General features: G+C 43.6%; 1 protein-coding gene and 1 non-coding gene across 15 annotated transcripts in view; one reads left to right on the forward strand and one right to left on the reverse strand.

Moving 5' to 3' along the window:
* The window catches only part of EPHA5 (EPH receptor A5), a 378282-nt gene that overhangs the window by 249086 nt on the left and 107271 nt on the right, over positions 1–21925 (reverse strand). The window lies entirely within an intron of this gene.
* Positions 7790–7862, forward strand: TRNAK-UUU. Its single transcript has one exon. It is a non-coding gene; the product is annotated as a tRNA-Lys (tRNA).

Below are 21925 nucleotides of genomic sequence, written 5' to 3' on the forward strand. Positions count from 1 at the left end.
ATGCTGACCACTGTTGGAAACATTAGCTATTTTGGGAGTGCCCCTGTATCGAGAATTTCTGGAATGAGGTGGGTCAAAGGACCAATCTGATACTGGATGCTAAGTTGGAGCCCTCCCTCTTAAGTTTTGTTCTTGGACATATTCCTAACACCTGGAGGTTACCTAGTAGCAAGGCAGCTTGGTTCCAATGTGCAGCGTTGATCACTAAAAAATTCATCCTGCAAAAATCCTGGAAAAGTCTATCCCTACCAAATATTGATGCCTGGCTCAGTGGTATGGCTGACCTCACAGCTAAGAATGATCGGCATTTTTCGGAAAGGGACAAATCAAAAAATTCAAAGCAATTAGGGCTGACTTTTTAGAGGTCCATGAGTAATACAGATACTGAGGGTAGATATGTCGCTTCCCCTCCCCCTTCCTTTAGTCTACTTAATTTCTGTATTACGGTGAATCTTATATTAGGCTATATTTATTGTAGCTGAAAAAATGAATAAATTATCAATATAAAAAAGACAGGACTAGAGTGGGAGTAGGGAACAGAAAGAGCATGAGAACTATGAGGAAACGCTAGAGCAAGATGGGAGGGGAAGAGTGTGTCTGTGTATGTGTGTGTGTGTGTGTGTGTGTATGCATGTGCAAGAACCAGGGGAAGGGGGAAGGGATTGAGGGGAGACATTGGGTTTAGAGGAAAAGAAATGTAGAGCCAGGCACTCAGCTGTGGCAAATAAACACAATTCTGTTGCTTTGACGCTGACTTCCATCATTCTGGGAATCTGGCCCTACACGGTTTCCTGGAGAAATTAACATACTGCTGCATGTTACAAACATGGCACCTTCCAAGGTTTCCCATTACATGAGAATTGGCCAGCAATATTTGGCACCTCGCTCGCGCTCTCCCACCCAGACGCACGGATTAAGAGCAAGATAATACACTTCCTATTACTGCGTGAAGGTGGATGTGCACCTGCTCCACACTGCTTCAGGCAAACAATTGCCCTGTCCTAACCCTTTCCACAGCTAACATGGCAAGCAATTTATCACTGTCATCTAACTTCATTCACTTCTCTCACAGAATGACAGCCATCAAAAGCTTCTCGTTATTGGACTGTTACTGGGTGGCAAGACAATCACGGTCTCTAACAAGGTCTTCAAAAGAGAAAAAAAAACATACTGAAGCCCTCCCTCAGTGGAAGTTTTGTGTGCATGGGTGGCAAATGCCAAACATGTCCCTGACCTCCTATAACAACTGTGAGCCCTGCAGCTGGAGGACTTAAGCTGGAGGACCCCCTTGCAGATAAAGGTCCCTTCGTTCGGTAGTTTGCTTATAGTTAAATTTGCCTGATGTTCTTTAAGCAAATAAACTTACTAAAATCCAATGTGCAAGCCTCTACGATCGGGATATGCAGTGCAGTAAATAGCCATTGTAGCACTTTCTGTATGTTGCCATGAGCATATATTTGATGCAGTACCAGCAAATTATCATATAATGAGCCAGAGGTGAACCTGCTGTTACAAAGGAGATGAGAAACCCTTTTACTCCATTCATTTTGCAGGTATTGAGTGCGTGACACAAGGAGAAGAATGGAGATGGCCACATTAAGAAAAGAAAGATTAAGAAAGAAGCAAAGATTAAGCAGCAACCAGAATTCATTTTGCGGTCAGTGCATTATCCCATAAGAGACATGCCCTGCAGGTCTAGAGACACCAGGGACACCCACTGGCTACTGGCCAAAACAAAAGGCCAATTAGAATCCATTTTGGAATGTCTTTTGTCTTTACAGTGGTACAGCTCTTTCATGTAGCCATGAGAGGGTCTTCTGTTCACCTAAAAAGAATAGTTACCTTGAATCCTCTTGGGGCTGGGAACTGGAGGGACTGCTCTAATCAAAGTAGAACACGAGTGGTGGGGGAGGGGGAATGAGCTTTGGGTAAGATGCACAGACAGCAAAACACCTCGAGACCTCAGTTTTGGACTGCTCTTCTGGGCATACTGAAACTGTGAGACACACACGTCTAGCACTCAAGAACAAGCAGACGTGCCTATATCTGAAAACAAACTAGAACCTCCACATTTTCCATCTATATTCCAGCCTGGGGCTCCCAGTAATCTATTTACCATAGTGACATGGGGGGATTTTAGGGACAAGCCACCCTGATGTGAATTGACTGAATGATCAGTTCACATCAACAGATTATCTCTGGATAGATGATGCAACTGGTGGGCATTGTCAGGGATGGAAACATTGAATCTGAGCTTACAGAAAAGGAACTAATCAGCAATTCTGTTGCAGTGAGGGCTGAAAAGTCCTGAGTATCTCCTGCAATCTGTGTAATGTGCCCTTGTGCTGATAGGAGGAAACTACATATTTGCATGAGGCATACAGAAAGAGAATTTGAATTTTCTCTCTGCCTCCTTCAGTGCTGGTGTACTGGGTGAGCAATTTGATGTGATTTCACCTGTCGCCATAGGAACTGAACTGTCTCTGGATAGGGAGAACATTTCTCTCACATCTATGCCTCATGACGGTTACATCATCATTAGAAAGTGTCATCTCTACATTTTAGTTCATGGTCTTTAGATCTTGAAAGGCAAGAAAACCATTACCCACAACATCTCCAACATAAATTTCTCCCTGTAACAGCAAAATAACAGCAGCTCTGTAATTCCTTTTTTGTCAAGATGATGTTGGGTGCACTCTATTTGGTTGCAGTGGGAGTCTACACCTTTCACCTTGTCATCTTATCCTTGGTGAAACTAGGAGAGGCAACTCAGGAAAAGTCAAACAGAAATAAGGATCCGCTCAGCAGAGAGATACCCTCACTGCAAGAGGAAAGTGACCCCAAATGTTAGTCAATTATGGGAAATGCTACATGTCAGACGAGGAACAAGGAAGAGGAACCATCAGCTGCTGATGGTGGTGGAACTGTTGTCTCTTTTGGGTCAGGGGCTATTTGGATCTCCTTCTATCAAAACACCAAGACTCAGCAATAACTACAGTTGGCTGAAAACTTTCCATCATTTTTTTTTTCCTAAATGAACATTTTTCCCCTAAATGTTAATTTTGATTGAAAATTTCCAACCTGTGAAAACACCAAAAACATTTATCAAAATACAATGGGGTTTTGGTAAATTTTTACCAAAGAAATGTAATAAGTCTGTTTCTTTCATTCATTCTCTGACTTGCTGTAGTAACAACATACATGCTATGAGTGTTACTGATGATGCATGAACTTTTTTCATATCCTCACAACATTAACCTCCAAAAATCCTGTGCCATCATGCAGTGACCTTAGTGCAAAACCTAGTTTAGATTAACTGAGGGCAGCTTCTTCTTTGGCTCTTGGTCAGAAGTCTGAAAGAGAAATGTCTGTGCCCAGGACACAGAACAAAGTCAAACAATAACGGTACAGCAATATAATGACATACTAAATTCAGATAGTGCCGGAATTGAAAGCTGTTGTTAACCTTTCTTTAACAAGCAATTATGAAGTTATACAAATGATCTTAGAATGCCTGAACACCAGACTGTAATACATCGAGCCAATAGTTACTCTTGTGAATTCACACTGAAGTCAATGGACTAAATTCACCCCTATCATGCTTATTCCATGGGTGATTCTAGCCAAATGGTTATGAAGAAATGTGCAAAGGGGCAGAAGGTAGCCAATGGAGGCACTCGTCATACCCTTATTTCAAGACACCACGATCATGCGGAGTTTAACAAAAAAGATACCAGGAGAAACCCTTAAAAACCCTTAGAAACAATGTCAAGGAGCAATGGGATGCTTGAAGCCTGAAACTTAACAATCACCGTCAAGGAAAAATGTAAAATAAGTAGGATAAAATGCCACAGTACTGAAATCCGTCCTTCCCTAACGTAGAGTATTAACCAGATGGTGCTGCTCTGTCATTTTGATGAGAGGTATTTATTTATATCATCCACATACATACATTCTAACCCTCATCTCATCCCCTAGCAGTGAGAGGTCATTCAAGTGTGTCATGTATTAAATATCAGATGGCTTCATTTTTATATATTTTTCCCAGACTGATCAAACCTTTTTTTATTCCCTGCCAGAGGTGCTCCATCAGTTTGAAAAATGTCCAGAAATACAAAATCAAATGTCCAATGTTCCTGGTAACCAGGAACTCTCTTACCCAGGGAAGGGACTCTCACAAAGTGGGTTCAGAACCGAGGCCGGATTTCCAGTTAGGCACAGTAGGGGCACCTGCATTCTAGGAGCATCTTACCGCTCTAAAGCTGTGTGCAACATGAAGGTCAGCTATAGGCGGGGGGGGCTGAAGAAGTTGTGCCTACGGGCGCATAAAGTGTAAATCCGGCCCTGTTCAGAACACAAGGTTAATTGCTGACTGGATAAAATCTCCAGGAGAGTACATACAATACCTTAGTGAGCACGTCTGAAATTAAGCTAAGGTGTCAATACAGCACCTACAAAAAGAAAAGGAGTACTTGTGGCACCTTAGAGACTAACAAATTTATTTGAGCATAAGCTTTGGTGAGCTACAGCTCACTTCATCGGTTTCATGTAGCTCATGAAAGCTTATGCTCAAATAAATTTGTTAGTCTCTAAGGTGCCACAAGTCCTCCTTTTCTTTTTGTGAATACAGACTAACACGGCTGCTACTCTGAAACCTGCCAAAGTTCAGAGGAACTCAATTTGTTCTGAAAAATAAACAGACTTTATTTGCAGTATGGATCAATTTCATTTCTATAGAGGAGTCAAATTTTATTATTAATGGGCTTCTTAATTAGTACTTGCCCTGTCTTTTTATGCTGTTGTATTGAATTCAAGTGCACGAGGCTTAATGAACAGATGCTGCTTCTCTAGGTGGTTTAGGAGCTAACGCCTCATTATTTGCGAATATTTTTTAAAGGGCTGTTGTTACTCATGTGTCCTGTGCTCATTGCATGATCACAGTTACACGAAGTCAACCCAGACAAAGAGACTATGACAAACGCCTTCTTTCCTGAAGTCTGTATCTATGTCCATCAGGGTCATGCTAGGACCAGATCAGTGCTGCAAGATAGGTGGGTCTCTCCTCTGGGCTTCAGAAGGCCTTCATTAATTTATCTGCAAATACAAATTTTGCAGGGTGAAGGGTTTTAATAGTGAATATGTCCCTGCAAAATCAGTACTATTAACACATTGTCACTGCCTTTTTTTGACCCTGCAGAGAGTTACTCTAATATTGTGCCAACCTAGGGCAACATTTTCAAAAGCACCTAACTCACTTAGGAGTTTAAGTCCCTAAATCCTTGGGATTTAGGCCCTAAACAACACTTATGAACTTTTGAAAATGTAAAACCAAGTCAACGCTTAGTGATATTTTACTTTGACAATCTCAGCAAGCTGTAGTGTCAGAAGGATTTTTTTAAACAAACAAGCTTATTTAGATTGTAAGCTATTTGGGGTAGGGCCTGTCTCTTTGTTCTCTGTTTGTACAGTCCCTAGCACAATGGGCCCCTGGCCCATGACTGGGGCTCATAGGTGCTAAGGTAATACAAATGAAATGGTATTAATTATAATATTGCAGACTAATAACACAGAGAAACCTGCAATAAGAATGGCCCTTGGCAACTTTCCCCACATTGTAAACATATGGCCAAGTAAAGTATCCCCAGCGATTCGTACAATTTCATCCCACCTTATTTATTTTTGCTCTTTTCTGGGGTGGCTGCTCAAGAAAAGGTTTCACAATCTAAAGCTCTAGAGTACTATTTTTAGAGCATGGAACTGGCGATTTCCGGACGGAAAGAGAACATCATTCAGCTGATCTAACTCTGCATACAGTGTATATCACATTGCTGCTGATGTGATTTCCCCAGCACCACCAATGCTGCACTCACAATTAAAACACAGCAAACATGTACAAAAGCCATGGTACAAAAGCCACATACTGGTCTTCAACTTCTCTTCACCTAGGGCTACACCTGCTCATTCCCTGCACTGTGAAAGAGACAGCAAGGCAGCCAAACAAAACACAGCACCTTACATTTATATTTCTTTTCCCAGACTGTGTTCCACAGAATACTATAGAACTCAGAAAGGTTCTAGAAAATAGAATTTGAGGAGCTGGTCATGGCATTAGAGATGGAACATCCCTCTCTCTCTTATCCCAAAAAGTTGCCAGAAAGGTTCATTTGACAGCCTGCATTTAATTCCAGTTAGCACATGTTAAAATTAGAACTAAGGATCAGTGCCTCAGCCTAAATCAGCTGAGCTCCACCGACTTCAGTGAAGCCACAAGGATTTACACCCGCTGAGGATCTGGCCCTAGTAACATTTTACTTGTGTAGAATATTTGTCATCCCCAAGACTCACTGAGCATTTTACAGAGCATACACTGTACACACTACTGACATGCAGACCTTCCCAGGGCAGAAGGCAGGGAGCAGCCAAAGCAGTGCCAGCACAGTGAATACACAACAGCAGAGGGCAGGGGATTTTTTCCCCTAGGGCACGAAGCAAGCCAGTGCTTTCCTAAAATGCTCCACTGTATCCTGGATGTGATGCTCTGCAAAGACAAAAGTGGCAAATTGACTTCAATGGGGGCAGTGCGAGGCCAGCGCTGAGAGCTTTTGAAAAATCTCCTCCTTCTCATCTACCCAGAACAAACAGGAAGGAGCTCATTCTGTAAAGCTGTCATTGGAAGGCTCCACACACAGAATCAAGTGCATGGATCCCAATCAACTTATGTCCGAATGATGAAGGGCTGAGTTAGCCCTGCTAGAGCTGGGACTCATGATGGCAAAGATTCTGGGCATTTCAAAACAAGATGCGTTGACCACCAGAGCATTATAAAATATGGACAAACAGCTAAACTCAACATATTCCCAAGTACACACAGCACGTTCCACCCTGGGAGAACAAGCGCTGTGAGACCCCTGAGCGGGGGTGTCATTTAAAGAGTTACACTGCTGATTCCATGGTGGGGCATCGAATCCATGCCAAGAACAGATACAATTACCACTGGGCATGAAGGAAGACGGATTTGGAGAACAGCTGCTCTGTGTTGCTTGCTCCTGTCTGAATGCAATGAGGCCTCCACCAGAATTATCAGCTTCAGTGAACGCTCATCAAAGCAACATTGACTTCTGTCCCATCTGATCCTCTCCCCATGGAGGGTGCAGGTACACTGTGGTCAGGCAACGGCCCCACGGCTTGCAAGGGAACTGCCAGGAGGAGGGGTTCTGAAGAACACGCAGAGCCATGGCTCTCTGCAAGAGGCATCTTTTCCCATGGGGTTCAGCTGGCTCGTGGAATCTGTGTCCTCTTCACCCTCGGGAAACTCACTGAACCCCCTTCTGAACTTCAGTTTCACCCTCCCCAGGGGTTTTTCAAAGGACGGACACAAGATATTCAAATGCAGGGAAAAGTCTCCTCCTTGTCATTGGCCTGCTCCTCTTGTAAGAATGCCACAGTCCATTGGTGAGGATGTCAAAATCATGTCCTGATTGATTCTCATGGCCCATTCAATGCACAACGACATCAACTAAGTAAATCAGGTAGTTTGAAGAAGCTAGACAGAAAAACAGAGCTGTGCCAGCTAATACATATCACGCTATCTAGACATGAGAAAAATGTTTGCAGTAGCTGACAATGGACATGGCTAGAAACACCCATGCTAAACCTTATGACTCTGATACTAAGCCCACTGAACTAGTGATAGTCTTTCGGTTGACAACAGCAGACTTTGGACTAGGTCTTAGAAACTGCCTGTAGAAGCTTCATTACAAATAACAGAGCTCATGGTGAATGGAAGAGTGCCCGGATAGCTCAGTCAGCAGAGCATCAGACTTTTAATCTGAGGGTCCAGGGTTCAAGTCCCTGTTCGGGTGCAGAAGCTTTTAGGGGGGGAGGGATAGTTCAGTGGTTTGAGCATTGGCCTGCTAAACCCAGGGTTGTGAGTTCAATCCTTGAGGGGGCCATTTAGGGATCTGGGGCAAAAATTGGGGATTGGTCCTGCTTTGAGCAGTGGGTTGGACTAGATGACCTCCTGAGGTCCCTTCCAACCCTGATATTCTATGATTCTTTATGCAGCAAACCTTTCCAAACCCCTTGTGATGGAAGACAAAATCCAAAAGCAGCCCATGGGCCTTTGCAGACATCCTGATATTGCCATAGACTTTAAGATCAGAAAGGATCATGATCATCTAGTCTGACCTCCTGCACATTGCAGGCCACAGAACCTCAGCCACTCACTCCTGTAATAGACGCCCAACCTCTGGCTAAGTTACTGAAGTCCTCAAAACATGAGTTGAAGACCCCAAGTTACAGAGAATCCACCTTTTACACTATTTAAACCTGCAAGTGACCCATGCTGCAAAGGAAGGCAAAAAATGTTGTCTAGAGGTCTTCAGAAGTGGCCAGTGCTGCTCCTCTAGGGCAGCATGCATAGTACTTTGGCTTTGACTTGACTCTTCCCAGATTTCCGCAGACCTTGGACCTGTTTTGTGGGAATGGGTGGCACATCTGCTCTGGGGGACAGCTGTTTTCAAATTTTAAGTCAGATCGTTTACAAAGATCGCATTCACAATTGTATGAGTACCATTCACAACTGGAACAGAAGGATGCAGCTGCTACAAAAATGGACATCACCTGCCCTCCTGCTCCAGACTCTACTCAGGCTTTGTGGTGGATGCTCTGGCATGTGTTGCAATATGATGGGAGATCTATTTTGATTTCCCTTGAGACAGGAGAGCATGTGACTCTGTGAGAGTACACCAGTTTTCATTCTTCTGTTAAAATCAACAGTAAGGAAGGTGACACAGTACATTTCTCTTTCTGCAAACGTGACACATGGACATTGCATGTGATTATTTCTATGCAAGGAATTTGTGCAAATGTGATTTATTGCTTTGCTGGCAACTCAGCATTTTGTCCTCTAAAGTTATTACATTCGGATCTTCACATTTAAAAGGCAAGACTCTGAGCCGTTAGGAGAAAAGATGCGATGGCAGAAATGCATTAAAAATCCATAAATAGAAATCTCAACAAAAAAATTATACTAACTCTTGAGAGTTCCCTAGCTGAGCTTGGTACACAGTACCCTCCTTTAAACCAGAGGTTAGAAACAAATGTTCAAATACAGTTAGGGCTCATCAGTACCCGTGACCTGCAGTACTAATTTACCAAGAAACACAGCAATACAAATTGACCCAGGACAAGATTTTCAAAAATAGGTACGTAAAGTTAGGCTCTTAAGTCCATACTTAGGCACTTAAATGATCTGATTTTCAAAAACTGCTGGAAAAAATGCAGCCACTACCCTTGACTTCAGTGGGTCTTGGATCAGACCTATGGTGCCTTATGCCCAAAGGTTTCATATGTGCATAGGCTGTAAGGAATATAGCACTAGGCAGGACCTCCTGGATCATGGACTCCAGTGCCCTGCTATCGCAGGCAGCCCCATCATATAATCCCACACAGAAACAAAATCCGTCTTAAAGCTAGTGAGGTTGTTTGTCCCCAGTACTCCTATTGGGAGGTTGTTTCAAATCCTCCTTCCTACTTCTAATTGCCAGCCTACATTTATTCATGGCCAGTTTATCTCCATTTGTTCTTGCGCCAACATTGCTTTTCAAGATTCAATAGCTCTTTTCCCTCCTCAAGCCAGTAGGGGTTCTCATGATCATCTAGGCTGAACTCCAACAGAATGCATGCCACAGAATTGTATCCAGTGAGCCCTGCCTCTGGCCCATCAACCACCTACAACAGCAGCAGTATGAAACGAAATGCATTCTCCTGGGGCATCAGCTGAGATGCACAGGGACATGTCATCTGAAGTCAAAATATGTCCATTGCAGTTTGAGGCAGCAGTACTCAAACCTGTCTCTCCAGAACTTGCAGGAGTTCTGCAATGCTGCTTCAGTCATGATGGAGGCCTGTATGCCAGGCTTCAATGGGGCCATGCAGGGACAGGGGCTGACTGGGTGCCTGAGGTGTTCTGCAGGCACAGGGCCTCTGAGCAGATGACCCAGGCATCATGTGGCAACTGCAGGGCTTCGGGATGGGCCCGGTGTATTTTCTGTGGGACGGAGCAAACTCCAGCCCATTGATGGAACAATGTGGGAGGAAGGGGATCTGCGTAAGGAGATTGCCTCCTACCAAAAGCCCCTGTGCTGGGCTTTAACACAGGAGGAGATGACCTGGCCCTTTGGGATGGGGAGGTTATTGAACAAGTTATTTGATTAATCTTTGTGGTGGGGTTCGACTGGCTCCATACGTGGTCGGATACGAGACATCAATTTATTTGACAAAAGACAATAATATTCATTGAATAAATGAAACAGAATTTTAAAAAAAAATCTTACACCAGCTCTAGCGCAAAGCAGCCGAGAGAAATTACACGCTCATCTCTGGCTTGTTTTTCAATACTGTCCTTAATACTGCTTTTGTCATGTGATCAAGTGCTTTAAGCCCTCCTTCCTGCAGAGCCTTATGCACACGCTTAACTATATGCACTTCAGTGGGACTATTTGCCATGTGTAATGTTAAACACAGGCATAAGCCTTTGCAGGATCAGGGCCTGTATGGTGCAGGGATGTTGAGTGGAAGGGGAAAGCAGCTTTTGAGAGAAATCCTCTCCCTTAAGGAGTAGCCCACAACATGACAAGGCTGGAAAATCACTGATTGTCAGGACCGGTACGTGGACAGTCTGACCTAGTGGTCGGCGCAGGGGCGCTCAGCCCTCGTGGTCAGAGCCAGAGTCCAAGACAGCAAGAGCCAGAATCAGAGTCCAGGAACCAAGCCTCGGTAAGACCCAGAATCAGAAACCAGGAATCAGCAAGAGTCAGATCTGCTACAGCAGGAAGTCTCCCAGTTGCTCTGACACCTTCCTGTGCCTCCTTCTGGCTTAAACAGTCTGGTGTGGCCACTCACTGGGGCTGGTCATCATCCTTCCAATCAAGATCCTCGTGGATGGTACCTCCGGTAGGGGCCAGAGTTCTGCTACCCCTTCTCTTCTAGGAGTTCTGGGTGAGCTGCCCAGTGGTGGCCAGGTTGTGGGGGCTGTTTGGGAACCTGCGGGCCCTTCCGCTGATCTATAAAAACATTTTTAATCACCATAGTATCTCTTCATCTGGTACAGGACTCTCAAGTATTTTCCTAGTTTTTCCTCATTATGAAGGGAACTGTATCATTACTAAACCACCGTCAATCACTTATTTCTCCCCCAGTGTTAGAGCTGTACGAAAAGCCAGCATCACATCAACAACGCCCGTCCATCAGGTCCAATGTTAGGGTGTGTTTTGCTAACATGTGCTAACATATGCTAAACTGATCAAAATAAAACCTAGGGGGAGTCTTGCAGGGCAGCAGTGGCTTGTTTTTTATTCCCACCAAAAAGAGCTCTATCTTTAATGAAGCTGTTCAGCTTTATGTTTGAACAGCGAAAGCAGACGCCGGCTTCATCAGTGGTTAAGAGTTACAGAGCCCGAGAATGTTTTCTCGTCGAGCATCAGTTCCAGCTCTTTGAACCAATTGCCGCAGATTTCAGCAGCTTGCCCACACTACAATTTTCACACTTAGCAACTGTAAAATGGTTAAAGCGGTATCTTTCCACACGGCTGCACCGTTATTAGTGCTTAGTTTGGCATGCCACCTTAGTTACGGGCTCTAAATGCCACTTTCGGCACTTCCCAGGGTAACCTTGGCCATGAAATTGGAAAATCAGATCATTTTCTGGTCTGTTTTCTTCTTTTTCTCTGGAAGAGATTAGATTTTGCTACGCTTGACTGACAAACCTCATTTGGGATTCAAAAGGCGGCCGAAGCCCTGACCTCCTTAAGAAGTGGGAGGCAAGACGTCTAAGGCAATGACGAGCAAGAAAGAACTAATTTCAACACATCACATAAATGACAATTAGTAATTAATTTGCACGGAGAGACAAAAATAGATGTAAATGGTTAGTGTGTCTCTCAGTGTCAGCGCAGGACATTAGTTTTGTTTCTTTAAAACAATGCTAAAATGGAAGAGCTTTTCTCCCTGTGTATTGTTGGCTATTTTCTATTGCACTTAGCAAAAGATAAAAGTACTGCAGTGTTTTTTTGCATTTTTAACTAAGCCCAGAAAAGAGACATCTAAGTAATACTTTAAAGAGCAATTATTTTTATACTTGTTTAAATGACTGTTTCACTTTTAACTTGTGATAATCTGTATACAGTTCGTTATGTTCCAAGAATGTCAGGGCAGTATGCACTGCTGAAATCGTTTGTTAAAAAACAGAAAAGTTTCCAAACTGTATATTATTTATAACACCCGATGGGCAAACCTCAAAAGAGTGAATTTCCAATGTCTATCCAGACTACTGTATAAAGTTATTAATTATTATTGAATCATAAAAATGTAAAATTGGAGGGGACCTTGAGAGGCCATCTACTCCAGCCCCCTGCACTGAGATAAAACGAAGTAAACCTAGACCAGCCCTGACAGGTGTTTGTCCAATCTGCTTTTAAATGTTATGATTAATATTCTGCAATCATAATAATAAGCCAGATTCTCAGATGGCATAAAGCAACAATTGACTCAGCTACAATGAATTACTTCTGCTGAGGATATGGGCCCATTGATTGAGCTACACTGATTCATGATACCACAGAACCTGGACCATTGATTTCATGAGATCTATGCTGGTTATTATGCTGGTAGCATTTACTCAGGAATTACATAGACATCAAAATAGCAGGTAATCAACAGTGCCCAACACTAAGATTTTTGAAATAATGCTTCTGGTGGTTGTTATATCTAATGCTGACTGCACCAAAACAAAACGAGACCATCTCAACCATTTGAAAATATTGTAAACTGGGAGGTCAAAGTAGGCCAAGAGAGTCCAAAAGTAAGCTACAGAGCTTCAATTCTTCTCCCTACCCATGTTCCTAGAGCCAAATCTCTGGATGCAAAGGCCCCAGTCAAGACGAAAGTACATCCATTCTCGGCAACACAGGTGCCCTGTTTTATTGGTACCTCTTGGGGGGGTTGTTCATATATTTGACCCTCATTGTGCCCCAGGCAAGGCTTACTGTAAATGACTGTTCATTGTGCAATATCAGGGTGAAGGACTTACCTAGAAACAGATGAGTATGAGCAAAGGCTGAGAACAGCCCATGCATGTAGGTAGTAAGTGAAGGATGAGGAAGGCAGGATCTCCAGCTGGAAATATCCACACACTCTCCTTCTCGAATGTCCAATATATCTTTGAAGAAAATGTTATGGCATCACTTGTGCAATTGCGTCATGGATCAGCTCTCCAAACAAAGCCCAAGAGGTTGCTTTAAGAGCTGTTTAAGAACAGGATTTACCCAGCTGGAATCAGAGAAAATGGTGTGCCTTCCTTGTTTTTATTCTGAAAGAGGGGAGGGAATAGGGATGATGGGAGAAGAGAGGGAAGAGGGAGTGCTTGGCTGAGGATGGAAGGGTGTGCAAAGGGCACTCTTCTCTCACTCTATCCAGCTGCATTCCAAAGCCCTTCTGTAACACACCTCTCCGGCACCCCACCAAAATTGTCCACTGCCACCACCTCCCACTGGGCAGGAGCCTCAGATCTTCACTTTGACTATCTGGATGCCCTATGCTGCATGTGTTTGTCCCTGCCTGCTCTGTGGTTTGGAAATAGTGGGTCATATGGAAATTGAAGAAAAGAAGACACTGGTAGTAGAAAATAATATACTGAGAACAGCAGGCAAGTGGAAGGTAGAAATTAAGACTTATTAAGGGGAATAACACTTGGCACTCTCAGTGTTAGATAGCCTGGAGAGTGCATGTTTGAGGTGGGCTGGACATGGGATAAGAAAGAAGCACAACCAGCAAAGAAAGCATGGGAGGAAGAGGACAGCCAGAAAGGATGTGGAAGACCAAGGATATGATGGGAAGACTCTGTCAGGAGAAGTTTGAAGAGAAAAGGACTAGAACTCCAAGACCTATGAATCTGTGTTATGGAATGGCAAAGAACCATGGGCACCTCTGACCCCATATAAATGGGAAAAGGAGTCAAAAGGTGAAGTGTATCTGATTGCCCAAGGCATCCTACTAACTTTTCAGTGACTAGCAATTATCCCCAGGCATGTAAGAGGTAGTGTAATTGGAATGCACTGGAAATTGACAGTAATCGATTTTTTAGCATGCACTTTTATATTTCAACTAGGAGTGCCAAGCTAATGAAATAAACTAGTAAAGCACTAAAGCGGAGACAGGAGCCTGTGAAAAACACCCCTCTGGATGTCAGTCAGATCCTCCGCTGGTACTACACTGTGCATAGATCACTCAACTTAATGACTTCAAGAGCTTCAGTAAAGTGTGTACATTAGAGCTGTTTAAATTAAACCAACCAAGTTCAGGAGAGAAAAACACATTGGTAAAAAGAAGAGCATGAGCAACACAGAATACGACATACCGCAGAGATTTTAAAAGCTTGCTGCCCAACAAAGAAATTTCCTACTGGCTCTGTGCCCATTAGCAACCTGCTAACGGGCAGGGTCAACAGACCTTCCCATAATTAGCCATATTTTCCAGAACTGTTTTTACTCAAGACTTGACATACAAGCTGTTGGCCCAGAGCTGATTTCCCCCCTTCTGCAATAATACCTTAATGTAATTTAGCCAATTTTAAGGTGTCAGCAGCCAAAAAAGCGTTACTTTGAACAGTTGCGCCTAAGAGACAGAATAATTTTAAAAGCGGAAATCCTGCAGGAGTTTAATCATAATACCTTGTCACATTCAAGTAAGAAGAAGAAGAAGAAACACACAAGTTGTTTAATTCTGAGCTCAACAGGAGTGAAAAATCAAATCTTTAAGGGTCTGATCCAGCATCAGCTTGATGTCAGTGGAAAGGCTCCCATTGACTTCAGTGGGCTTTGGATCACACCCTAAGAACTCTTGAAGGGTGTGTATTACTGTCATCTGATAAAGTCACCATCTTCCACTGACAACCTATTGTGTCTAGAGTAGCCAGAGATTCTCCTCAAAAAGGCGGATCATATCTCCTCAAGACAAAACCCCCTGGATGGGAGTGGAGTGACCAGGAAATTCCATGAAGTTCACCTCACACAAGGCCTTCCCACTTATCCCGGTACAATACTGCTCTAACTCCACTGACTTCTGTGGATCACTGCTGACATACACAGCCATGGAAGAGAGATCAGAGCTTACTCCACAGCATCTTCCCTCAGGCACTCGGGAGGCCAGAAAGGGATGTGGACCTCTGAATAGGTTGATTCAGTGGATCTACTGGGAATGCTGCTCCTAACCTCTTGGTTCGCAGAGGTCCCATGTGCCCCTTTTACACTGTTCTGCAATTCCCACACCCAAGCACCAGAACCATAAGGACATGTGATTTAACTGGCTCCTTTGCCCACACCTGCAAAACTTTCCTCTCCACAGTGGGGTGCAGGGTCAGGCGTTAATCTGAGTCCTTGAGGAAGGATTATCCCCCTACTTTGACATCCTCAAAGGAGCATGGCAAGGAAAAAGGCAGCTGCTCCATGCCCACACCCCCCCGCCATCCCTGCATGCCTCCTCCCATCCCCACAGGGTCAAGCGACATGGCTACTAATGGTGCTGATCAGAAGTGAACAAGTTAGTGCTGACTCTGCTGTATCGTGGCCATAAGGGATTGCTAACAAACACCTTTCCTTCTTGAAACCACCAGACCCGCCTCTGTACATTCCTTGTTCCTGCCCGCACCACCACAGGACACTAGCCAAGGAATTCATTCAGACTCCCACAGTCATACAGTACTGATCATCCAAATGAAAAGTACCTTATGCAAACCAAGACAAAAGATTACTGCAAAAACACCGATTCCCAGATTGATGTTAACGATGGCTCAGCTGCATGCAGCTCTGAAGATTATTAACAATGCCATTCATTGGGTTGTAGATCAAGTGCTGTAAAGGCCTTTGGAAAAAAAGAATTCCTTGCTCTTCTACCCAGCAGCCTACGCTATAGAGTGGTGGAAAGGCTATCCATTTCCTTCCCATGCTGAGCAACTTGAAAGTTAACAGTGCCTGCAGCTTCACCATGTTTTCTACAACAAGATGTGAAATAAGTAGAGTCAATGTATCCCCAGTCACAGCCTCAGATGGTCACCCGCCCCTCCACCTCCACAAAACCACTCCTGATTTCAGGACAAAAGTCCCAAATACCCCATCTTAATATTCAGATCCTTCTTTATTTTTCTGCATTGTATCTTGATTAAGACAAGTTTCATGGAAACATTGAATGGTCCCAGTATTTCAGACTCATGGCACAGAGAGCTGGCTTCTAGTTAACACAAAATACAAATGTACAAACAAGCCTCTGGAAATCCATCTCTTTGCAGCAGAGGGTTGATTCAGTGGGTGTTTGTGAAGATCTTCACTTTGACATTTCACTGTTTTTTTCATCAGTGTCACTAGAGCACGTAGGGACCTGCTCCGGGACCAGGACCCCGTTGTGCTATGGGCTGGGTAAACAAAGAACTAAAAGACGGTCCCCTGCTCTCTCTCTCCGGCCTGATTGTGAATTGCTATATCCTAAGGGACGGGTTCTGGCTCTTGCATTGGACAGGATGCTGAAGGACACACACAGTAGCTGCTCTGCTCTCTTTGCATCAGGTGCAGAGTATGCTTCCCTGTGCTTAGCTAGCTCTTTTGCCCAGTGCTAAGGGATAAAAGCCATAGTCCCTCTCCATCCCCTTTTGGATGGCTAACACGAGCTGTGGCATTCACAGAACACAGTGCCTACCAATTCCCAATGGGAATGTGCCTAGATTCTGCCTTGAGGGCAGAGTGAAGGGAGATTCCCTGTGACTCTCTACAAACCCACTCAAAATTGGACACAATCTGGCCATGAGACAGCAACAATACTGTTGCAAAAATTAAATTTTAACTTTGCTCTTCAGGAAATGGGCATGTTGTGCTCAGATTAGGAAAAAAAATCCAATGTGGAACTCAAACTGTGACACAACATGGCTTTCCACTATTAGATCACGTGATGCCTGCACGCCTTTAAAGACCAAACAACAACTGATGCTGTGTTATGCAACTCTGTAGAGCCCATATCCCAGTTAGGAGATTATTGATGAGTAAGGGATGAGATACAGCAGTTTGTGCAGTTGCTGAGAGAAAACCTCGCTCCCTGGATTTGTGTTGAGATAGGAGGCCAAAGGCCAAATTCGTCAAGCACTTGACTCAACAATCACAAGACCTGCCATGTGTTACTCCACTTACAAAACAGGATAATTTACTTTTACAGTGGTGATAAATGTGGGTAAAGCTAATTCCTAGCGGTGCAGATGTTGTCGCAGGACGATATGAGCTGAAACCTCCATCAGCCAATCAGAAAGCTTCCCCAGCCTTGTCCATTTCCTACATTTATATTAAGAATGATTTAAAAAAAAACCTTTCCCTTCCCCACCATGTAATTTAATATTAATAGCTTGACATTTCCTTTTTCATGTTAAAAAGTTCTCTATCGTAAGACATATATTTGATCACGATTTGCTCTGCGTATGCTATATTTTCATTATGAACAAAAATAATAGAAAAAGAGTAAGGTAATAAAATAAAATGAAATTGTATAAAGTCTATCCGAGGCATTACAGCTGGAAGGAAATGAGAAAGATCCATAGGACTGCATTTTCATTCAACAGGATATTAATTCACAAGTCTTCGAGCTTTATAGTACAGAATCTTTTTAATCACTTGACGTGATACGCAGGACTGGTAGGAGAAAACCGGCAAGTGAAAAGTCTTGTACATAAGACACTCAGATGCTGCAGTCAGAGAGGCCATATAAGCAGGTAGGCAGATACAGAAAAGCCTGACTTACACTAATGCCCCTCTGCCATGTACATTCACCAAACCGGACAGTCTCTATGCAAAAGAATAAGTGGACACAAATCAGACGTCAAAAATTATAACATTCAAAAACCAGTCAGAGAACACTTCAAGCTCCCTGGACACTCAATTACAGACCTAAAATTCGCAATCCTGCAACAAAAAAACTTCAAAAACAGACTCGAATGAGAAACTTCAGAACTGGAATTAATTTGCAAACTGGACACCATTAAATGATGCTTGAATAAAGACTGGGAGCGGATGGGTCATTACACAAACTAAAAACTATTTCCCCATGCTAATTTTTATCCTACTGTTACTCACACCTTCTTGTCAACTGTTTGAAATGGGCCATCCTGATTATCACTCCAAAAGTTTTTTTTCTCCTGCTGATAATAGCCCACCTTAACTGATGAGTCTCATTAAAGTTGGTATGGCAACCCCCATTTCTTCATGTTCTCTGTATATATATATATATATATACACACACACACACATATATATATATATATATATATATATATATATATATCTTCCTACTGTGTTTTCCACTGCATATATCCAATGAAGTGGGGTTTAGCCCACGAAAGCTTTTGCCCTAATACATTTGTTAGTCTCTAAGGTGCCACAAGTACTCCTCGTTCTTTTTGCTGATACAGACTAACCCGGCTACCACTCTGAAACTAAAGGTTCTATTCATTCTGCTCACACCACGTCGCACCCCCCACAAAGATACAGAAGCTGGTTTCTGAGGTCTCCCTGAATTGATAATAATAATTGTTAGGTGCTGGTGTGATCACAACTGTACACAACACAGAAGGGAAAAGCAAAGTCGTCTCTGTCCCGGAGACCTTATAAAGTTAAGGGGAAGATTTTCTAAAGTGTCCGTGTAATCTCAATGGCACTTGTGCTCCTAAATCCTGGAGATGCTTTCGAAAAAATCTCCTCCTAGACAAATACATTGTTAATCCTTCACTAGAGCATTGGGGCAGGCTCTAGCATGGTGGTGTCGTTGGTAGTGGTGGGTTGTTGTTGGGGTTTTCTGCTGCTGTTGGTTGGCTTGTTAGCCTAAACCTTGAGGGCTGTGTTCTGATGTTCTGTTCTCAATGTACTCTTGCTTAATGCACAGGATAATGGATCGATGGCCCTACTGACTATAAAAGTTTGTGACATCCTTATAGCTACTCAATCCATGTGGCAAAGTCCTGGTGCTCAAGGTTCTGAGATATATCCCCACTGATGACCATGGTGTCTATATATATGTCACCACCATTTGTTACAGATACAGGATCCTTCCCTCACCCCCCCCCCCATTATTTTTTGTGCCTCACAAGGACAGGTCACACTTACACTGTCATGAGTAATATTAGAATACAAAGCACTATTGTCCCCAAAAGGATTACCAGAGTAAAAAGTTGAGGTAGTATATTTCTTAGCCGTAGCTGACCTGATGTTAAAGATCATATTACACCCACCCATAGGTGCAACAAACTATCACAATCCACATTTTTATTTAGTCTCAGACCAGTATCTCTTCTATTTTAGGCATTGAAAAATTCCCAGATAAAATATAATACTAAGCTGGAGTTAAGGTTCAGAGTAAAAAAGAGTAATGATGGGTAAGAAACTTTGGGAGCCAGATCCACCAGTAGATTCTGTCTGCTTGTGCTACACGGGAGCAGTGCAAAGCATTCAGACCACAATGGCCAATCAAATGCTTGGGATATAATTTTCATTAATGCCTAGGTGACTAAGGATCCCATTAGGAAAAGTGACTCAGGAACTCAGTGCTCAGATCCTCAAAGGTGCCAGCTCCCCCGGAAATCAATGATCTGCTCCACAGAAGTGCGACTGCTGAGATGGATGAGTGGTGTCAGCACAAGAGACCACGCAAGGAAAGTGTATGTTAGAGACATGCTCCAAGTAAAACCCATGAACAGAAAAATGAGTGAGTGCAGGCTCAGAGATCTGGTCATGTAAAGCACAGTCCTGACAGCTATGAGTCCACTGGCTCATAGCTGAAGGGAAAAGACAGAGAGGCCAACACAAGACGAAGTGGTGGGAGGTCATAAAGGAAAAGGTTAGCATGAGGGGTGACAGGGTACATCTACACAGCAAAAAAAACCAACCACCAATGAGACTCAGAGCCCGGGTCAACTGACGAGGTCTTGCAGGGCTTACGCTGCGGGGCTAAAAATAGCAGTGTGAGCATGCGGGTTCAGGCTGGGACCCGGGCCCTGAAACCCTCCCCACTCACTGGAGAGAGAGAACTTATACAGTGGACCCCATTTGATGGGATTAACACAAGGAAGACGCAGCCATAAAAACACTTAAAACATTATTTCTATTGTAGCTGTGATATACCCCCAGAATGCATTTGTTATTTTTTCACCCTGGCAAAATTCTCACTATTGCTCTAGAATCAGCCAATCCACCTAGAAAAGGTCAACCCCTCCCCGCCTCTGGTCCAGGAATACAGCAAAATGTAGGATCAGGGTATACACCGGTGGCAATGCACCGTTACATAATGCGGTGATTATGGACATTATTATCATCAATTCACCGACTCTACATTGCCTGGAAGCATTTGAAAGTCCTATTGTAAAAACTCGGCGGGCAACACTTAACTTGTCAGCTCTGTGCAGCTGTACCACAGGCAAAGACCACAATGGATTTTCTGTTTGGGTAGCTTGGAGGGCACACGCCACAAATGAGCCTGCTGCTCTTCAGCAGCAAATCATTTCTTTCAAACGGAGCATCCATGATGTCTTGTCCTTACAGCAGCCCTGAGGTCCTTCTGTGGTCCCCCAACAATGCATTGTTTTCACAGTGATTTCACAGGCTGTTCGTTTGCAATAAATAGCAGCCATCTGAGCCGTCTGTGCAGCATCCCCGGTCTGCGGGCGTCCATGTATGCATGTGTGTATCTCCCAGCAGCTTCAGCAAATTCCAGACCTTACAGCAACAAAATACTAATTACAAACCAATTTCCTAACCGTTGACAGGTTTCTTTTGTACTGCTGATATCTTTTACAGTTGTGAATGCCCAGATGGCAGCAAAAGCGCACTTGGCCTCTAGATTAATGATCAACATTGATCAGGAAGAATGGGCACAAGGGAGAAAAGCCAATGCCCATTATCAGTGTTCTGGGCATTACAGGAGTGCTTATAGGCCACAACTGAGGTTGGGAACTCACTCCACTATGACTGTGCATACACAAGCTCCTGCCCCGAGAGCTTACATTTTACATACACATGATGAACAAAGGGTGAGAAGGGAAACAAAAGCATGGAGGAAGTGACTTGACCAAGGTCACATAGTAAGTCAGTGGCAGTCCAGTTTTGGGCCCCACACTACAAGAAGGATGTGGAAAAATTGGAGGGAGTCCAGTGGAGGGCAACGAAAATGATTAGGGGGCTGGAGCACATGACTTATGAGGAGAGGCTGAGGGAACTGGGGTTATTTAGTCTGCAGAAGAGAAGAATGAGGGGGGATTTGATAGCTGCTTTCAACTACCTGAAAGGGGGGTTCCAAAGAGGATGGATCTAGACTGTTCTCAGGGGTACCAGATGACAGAACAAGGAGTAATGGTCTCAAGTTGCAGTGGGGGGAGGTATAGGTTGGATATTAGGAAAAACTTTTTCACTAGGAGGGTGGTGAAGCACTGGAATGCGTTACCTAGGGAGGTGGTGGAATCTCCTTCCTTAGAGGTTGTTAAGGTCAGGCTTGACAAAGCCCTGTCTGGGATGATTTATTTGGGGATTGGTCCTGCTTTGAGCAGGGGTTTGGACTAGATGCCCTGAGTTCCCTTCCAACCCTGATATTCTATTATTCTAATCTCCTGCATCCCAGTCCAGGGCCTTATCCACTTGTCCACATGGCCTCCATGCTATACTATACTATAGGTTTACATATATACCTTCATGGTTTGTTGCAATGCCTCCTCCTTCAGGAGTCACATAATGTCTTGTTTTATACCCAAAATATACTTCCAGACCTAAAAATGTTCATTCTAAATTTCATTTGACTTCTTAACTGTATTGGGAGGGAAGGCCAGCTGTTAATAAATACTGGACATGTTCTG

Source organism: Chelonia mydas, chromosome 4, assembly GCF_015237465.2.
Source record: "Chelonia mydas isolate rCheMyd1 chromosome 4, rCheMyd1.pri.v2, whole genome shotgun sequence".
NCBI lineage: Eukaryota > Metazoa > Chordata > Testudines > Cheloniidae > Chelonia > Chelonia mydas.